This window comes from Rhamphochromis sp. 'chilingali' (assembly GCF_963969265.1).
Source record: "Rhamphochromis sp. 'chilingali' genome assembly, chromosome: 3".
NCBI lineage: Eukaryota > Metazoa > Chordata > Actinopteri > Cichliformes > Cichlidae > Rhamphochromis > Rhamphochromis sp. 'chilingali'.
The window spans coordinates 744,935-752,416 of record NC_137931.1 but is presented as its reverse complement, the minus strand read 5'-3'; positions in this window follow the sequence as shown (position 1 = coordinate 752,416).

The following is a 7,482-nucleotide window of genomic DNA, read 5'->3' as shown; positions in this document are numbered from 1 at the left end:
AAAGAAAACTCTCGCCCAGAATTTGCTGCTTACCGGGGCTGCGGACTTGCTGCGCCCTCTCTCCTTCACCTGGATGCATCCCTCCACAGTTACCATATCTCAGTACAATACACCATCCTTGGGATGTTATTGAAAGGGAATTTTGGGTGACTAGCTGTGGCACAAAACTGAAAGTATGCATTTCTATTTGCTTTTTCATACATATTTGAGAAAATTTAAAGTAATTTGACTGAGAATATGAACAGTTAAATGTGTTTAAAATAATAGCTATAGTTAACTTGCCATATAGTTAACTAATTCATTGTTCATGGGGATCACAGTTCAGTCCATGTTTTTAAACAAGTTTAAAAAATTGACACGTCAGTTAGATTTTTGTGTTTATTATGTATTTATTTACTGGTTATCTCACTGCACATTACAAATGTTCTATCTATGGCACTTGGTGGTGCATAGCCAGGATTTAGGATCACACTCCTCCCTGACACTCACCAGGCCAGGGGGCACAAAACAGACCAATGTAATGTTGGGCAGTACTCAGTATTCAATCATATCTAGAGCCAGAACACTCTAACGTTGAGATTTGAATTCTCCTTATACACAGGCCCCCTGCCCACACATTGTCTTGTGGAGTCAAACTAAAAACTAACTTCTACTATGTTGTTGGCCCTCTTCATGTCACTAAACCAGTTTTAGGTCAAAAAGACTTGGTCTCAACAAGCATTTCAAGGGCTTGTGTGGTATCTGAAAAAAAGATGTTTTTCCACTCCAGCCTGGTCCTGCGGCGTCCACCTGTTCATCAATGCCAGCAATCAGTGGGAGCTGTATTTTAAGGTCAGCATCACCACTAGTTTGTCTCCACCAGCCTGTCAGTTACCTTATGGTTGTAACTAGACCACATAATAATTCTTTGTTCTTTGTACTGACCTTGTTCTCTTCTCTCTCCAAGCAGCCACACCACGAGTCCATGCCACGCTGAACTACTCTTCTCTTCCGTTAGCTGCTGAGCTCAGCTTAAGGTTGCTCACGCTTCTCTGGATTCATGCCGTCTTTACCTGCCTGTCCTCCTGCCCACCGGCTCTGGTTGCACCTGGAAAACAGGTTGGAATTTGTTTGCATCTGGACATTCACTCAGAAACGCTCCTCGCATACTCAAGTAAACCACTAACCCTGCCAGTGTTACTCTGCTTCTGGTTCCTCTCACTCAGATCAGTAACCGATCTCTCCTCTGTTTCAGTGTCCATCACCTCAGAGACTTGCTGCCACTCTCATAGTCGAACCAGGGCTCCTACAGTCACACCATGTCACTGTATATTGTGTATATACACAGTAAAGTACAGAAAGCTATTCTTGCCTTTGTATTGTGTCTTGCATTTGGGTCCAAGTTGTATTGACACTTTTCAACCAAGACTCTGTTTAGTTCTTCTTGGAGTGGTTGCCAAAAGGTCATCCTATCACATACTGGAGGGACTTCTTCAAATTCTTGGGTCCAAAACAAACATCTGTGAAAATGTGCTACTTACAACTGACCTATCCATTCTGACAAACATGACTGTTAAACAGATTTGTTACACGTAGGATAATCCGATTGTTCAGTCTGACGTCACTAGCCGTGTCTGGGTCTAAACTCCGCTGCAGGTCCATATATCAAACGATCACTATGGCATTACTGAGAGTTGAAAAACTGTCTAAAGTCTTTCATCTTTAATAAAATGATCAGCGTTCTGCTCTACCAGGTGTAACAATTGAGTTTAACATCCAGGCATCCATGAAAATGGAATTTATGACATTTAACGGAGTTAGAAGTTAGCAGGGAGTTAGCTCGCTAGCTTCTAAATACAATATAGCATGTCCTGACTGCGGGGTTTTGGAAACAAATTAAAACGTACAGCTCTGTTATCACTTCCAGCATAAATGAGGACAGAAAACTAAACAGCAGTGACGTTTGTAGGGTTACTGAAGTTGGGCTAGCTGGTATATAATGATGTGCTACGTGACCGCTAGCGACACAGCTATGTTAGCATAATATAAACAAGCTAACTTTTTTTTCTCCACTCGATAAAAGTTAACGTGAGTGTTCTCGGTGGTCAGGAACAAATGTAATCGCATGGCAGGATGCTGTAAAAGGACCAAACTTCAGCCAGGAGAACAACTGAGATAATCCATCCACAATACGAGGTTAGTCATTCATATACTGCTGCATGGGCTGGGCTGTAGTTACATCCTAAGGTTTTAAAAACTGAGCTTAAATAAATGATTAGTGGTAATAAAAGCAGAGGGAGGTCAACAGGGATCACTGACTGTTTTAGGAGCTTTTTGAGATCAAATAGAAGAAAATACAAAACATTAAACATGTTGCACATTAGAACTGTTATAAACTGACCAAGGATTCACTGATAAGATTCACCTAGACAACAGTACAAGTACAAGGATATAAAAGCTTTTTTGGTTTTAGCTGATGTTCAGCTGCTGTGTTTAGTCACGTTCATGTAAAGCTACAAAAACAAACACTTTGTTATCCTCATTAAATGTAATTCCACATCTTTCAAATAATCAAAATGCAGACTTCTCAGTGGCCAAGATGTAAAACGCACTTACATGATATTCAGCAGTGCCTTTTATTCTTGACAGTTTTGTCAGCTGCTTCTAAGTGACTACATCGCGGGCACCTTCTAGATTTTTGTTTCCTGCCTGAGTATATGAATGTTCATTTTTGACTAATGGAATTGCAGGTGAGTGAGCTATGTCTTGAGGGAAATTCAGACACTGCCCTGTGTCCTTCATTGAGTGGAAGAATTCTCTCATTCATTTGTTTAAAACCACTTCTCCATTCACTCGGTCACTTGACTGAAGAACAGGAACTGACTTAATCTCAATTGCTATCTTAATGCCAGATCACAGTAACTTTGGAATCCATCATCACGTCTATTATGACGTTGTACTGGCCAATAACATCACTAACCAGTTTTTATTAATTGGTCAATTTTTGTCAGATAGCTGTAACAACACCACTTCTTGTCCATAGCAATTGTTGCCTTTTTAGAAACCCTCAGTTTTCTAAAAGAAATAAGAAGACAAAGAGAAAATCCTCAGTCCTTCACTTCAGCTAGAACTAAACTAACCTTTGGGAAGCTTTTCCACAGCTTTAAAACACGAAGCAGCTCTCAAAAATGTAATTTTGAAAATTATGAGCTGTTCTAATCGCTGAACCCTTTTCTCTGGAGATACAGCCCTCTGCTGATAGAAACAAATGGGTCTGGCTGAATTCCACATCCACAGCTGAGGAAACAGAGACGCTGGCTTTTGCCCAAGGGAGTAGATGCAGACGTGCCTTGAAATTAGACTCCCTGATCCTAATGTAATTATATAGCCTGGTTTATCACTGTGATCTGGTTATATGTGACTAATGTATTGGGGTCACAAAGACAACAAAAAAAAACTGTACAACATGAAAATCCAACAGACCAACAATTCTTGTCTTGTCTGACAGGAAGCATTTGGCTTGTCTGTGTGGGCAGCTGCAAATTTAAAGATGTTTTTGGAGCAGTTGATTCTTTCATAGTTGGCCTTGTCTCACTCGATGGCTGTTACGTCACCACGGTGGGGGCTAAGGCAGGGGGGAGACAGCAACACAACCAAAATTAATGAAAGAGAGGGACAACAGAAAGATGAATAGTCAGGCAGTTTCTATTTATCGTTTACCATGCCTTGACAATAATGAACCTAGCAAAAGAAAAAGGTGGGGGAGGAGGACTAGGGGCTCGAGCCAAATCAAAGAAATGAATACAGCACAAAGAGCTTCCTTAAAGTCTAAACCAATACGCAAAAGGCCTGCTGGGCTGCTCGACAAAAAAGCTCATAAACATACAAAAGTGGCATCAACTACATAATCTAGTGGTTTTAACAACTGTAACTCTGTTGCAGGTATATGGGCTACCCAAACTTACCTGTCCAGCCTCCCACCACAACACTCTGTTCACACACACAGAAACCTACAAACAAAAGTTCAGAGACCGTCAGAAGCAGCCCAGCTGGCCATGGAGGTGTCCTTTTATAATGATCCCTGACGAGCAATTGGTCTACTGTGCCCAGATCAGCCAACAGACACTTGCCAATTAACTCTGAATTGGTATATAGGTTGAGGCTTGACACCTGAAAGACAAGAGCAGCCACTTATGGTGGCATGTTACACCCCCACCCATTAGGAGCCAAGCTCAGGATTTGGTAACATGTTCAAGTAGCACGGGAGAGTGTCTGCTACAATGTTCTCTGATCTCTTTTTGTGATGGATGTCGAGAACATGGTTCTGAATAATCAGTGACCAATGCATACGTCGCTGGTTATGATTATACATCCTAGAGAGTAACACCAAAGGGTTGTGATCTGTGAAGACTTGACCCTATATAAACTTCAAAATGCTGCAAGGCCCACAACAAAGCAAGCATCTCCTTTTTAATAGTAGAATGCTTGAGCTAATGTTTATCAAACTTGCAAGCGAAGTAACTCACAGGATGGTCAATGCCCTGATTATCCTCCTGCAGAAGCACTGCTCCTGCCCCAACTGTGCTGGCATCTATTTCCAGTTTGAATGGTAAAGAGAAGTTAGGAGCAGACAAGAGACACAGGTCTCTGAGTGTCCAGCTTTCAGAGGCTACCTGAGGACTCATGTGAGAGAAAATCTGCTCACACAGATATTAGAGCCAAATACTGTCAATAAGGCCTCTGCAATGTTCTGAAGACAGTTAAACTTTCAGGTAGTGATGTCCAGCAGGTGAACATGCAGCTCCATGAACACACACAGCTGTGGATTCCAGCTGCGTTCGTAGTTCTGCAAACTTTGACCCCACAGAGTCGAGCTTTTCAGTTCAGTCAGCTGCATTTCGATCTCACATTAACTGGCATTAACTCATCCAGTTAATGTGAGACAAACCAGCTGATCATTAAAGCTTTCTGATTTGATCAGAAAGTAAAACACTGGTCCATAAACCTGAAAGTCTCAAAAACACATTGTGAATTGTCTCGAGTCTACGGATGTATCTGTGTATCTCCGCGGTGCTGATGCTGCGCTGAGCAGACATCTGCTGAAGCTTTTAAAGTGTCAGAATATGGAAATTTCAACATCGCTTGATAAAACTGCCAGCTAGCAACGTCCCTCTCACCAGTAGCTAAGTTATTTTTAGCCAATTACAAGTTGAATCTGGTAGTTGGGGTTGTTAGCTAAGATACTGTCATTAAGAAGCGGCACAACTATGCAAGCTAGTTTGCGATGCACAACGCTGGCCCGGGCATTTATTTTTTAATGCACCTTCTCAGGTTAACTCACTGCGTGTCGTGCGCAGGGCTGGACTGGGACAAAAAATCGGCCCGGGCATTTTGACTAGAGACCGGCCCCCCAGGTATTAAAGCCATAAAGCCTTTGAATGAAAACAAATGCTGTTGTGACAGTGATGTACAGTCTTGTTGGTATATGTGTGATTTCTATACATTTTATGTCAGATAAAAACTTTGGTTGTAAGATTCAGATAATTATTTAATAACAGTGAGACATTTTAAATGAGAATAAGAAAGAAAAGTATTTCTTTGTGCCCCCCTCTCCCTGTTAATGCCTACCTGGCCCCCTGGCAACACTTTGCTAGACCCGCCCCTGCACAGTTACCAGCTGTCAGCTGCTTAGAAAAGGATCCTGGTGTTATTTGTCTCTCAGAAACAGCTCATAACTTCAACTCATTCGTGTCACCTAAAAGGTAAACCTGTTTCTCCATCACAGCTCTGATGATTCAGTAAGGACATCTCCTGGTTTCATCTTCATGTTTCCCTCTCACCACATATCCAAACCGACATCATGACCAGCAGCTTTACAGCTGTGGCTCCAGCAAACATCAGCTGATACTAGAAATTAATATTAAATAAATTCCAACAACAGCTGATCAAGCTTAAACCTGCTGCTGTTGTTTAGCGCGACATCTGCTGGTTTCTTCTTTCTGGCGCAAAGTGGGCGATAAACAAACAAGAGAGACGATCAGCTGATCATTGATCAGTTTCATGATTGAAGTAGCAACAGGAGAGGGAGGGGGAGAGAATGAAAGAAGAAGAGGCAGCTGTGCAGCGTAAACACAGAGTAACTCCAGCTTTGTGTCTTTTTCATTGTAGGTGAAGTCCGGGACAAACTGTTCCTTTTCACTTCAATACGAAACGCGTAATAATTTCTCTGAATGCGGGACGATTTCATTTTTTTTACGGGACAGTTGGCAACTCTACTAACTAACCTTATGAACAAAATAAAGTTCACTATCAGTAACATCATAGCACCCACCCAGCTGTATAGAAACTCCGTCATGCTAGCTAGCACGCAGTACGAGTTATTGTAACTGACTGTAAAAAGTCAGCACAACGAAAATAAACTCCACCTAAACTTGGTTTATATCTGACCCAGAGAGACTGCAGGTCATAACTTCTTACCTGAAGTTCAGTTCACCTGATACTCGGACCGGCGGCCGCCTCGAGTCTCTCCTCCTGTCTCCCCTTCCCTCATCCACCTGCTGCCTCTGTGGAAGCTCCACCATAGCCACCACCAAACAACTGAGTTATTTTTACACATCGACCAGTATCTGGCCAATCCACCACCTCTCATTGTTTATACCGTTAGAAGAAAAAAAAAAATCATCGGCCCATAAAAACGAAAAATCACCATCGACCCACCGGGCAAATACCCGATGGCCAGTCCAGCTATGGTCGTGCCAGCAGTTAACCCTTCGCGTGCCAGCTGTGGCACACGTGCCCAGGGTGGCCGACCCCTGGTATAGACCATTGTCAGTCAATCTCCTGCCGTGTCGCCTGTACAGTACAGAACGCGTTTAGCTTGTCAAATTTATATAAATCTGCGATCACGAGCAGTGTGACTCTGAAGTGCTGCACTGTATGTTTGCAAGTTTTCTCCCCAACAAACACAAAAATGTTGATGAAACGGTTTGCACCGTCGAGCCTTTGTTTTCATTCTATAATACTGGACTTATTTTTCTACGAAGGTTTGAACTTTGAGAGTTTAAACAAGAGAGAAAAGTGAAAATGTTCATGCCTGTCTGAGAAAAGTGTGTAGTGAGGGGTTTTACAGCATTAAAACATCTATAATAATTGTAAAAAATAAAGTTGGCTACTTCGCGGATTTCACCTATCGTGGATTATTTTTGGAACGTAACTCCTGCGATAAACGAGGGACCGCTGTAATATCGAATTACCTAGTCCAGCACTTTGAGGCTCAGCACCCCGTAACACCAACCCATCTTCATCAGGGAAAATTTCACCTTGGAAACAGAAGCCATCAGTGATGTAGCCACCTGTTCTTGGGCCATACAGCTTCATCATGTTGACATGACAGGGCGTCTACGATCTAGGGTCCGAATTATGTAGTTGGTCTTGCTGTGCTTTTTGTCTACAACTTAAGGACTAGAAAATTTAACAGAAAGAGCTGAGCCAGACACAGGAAGG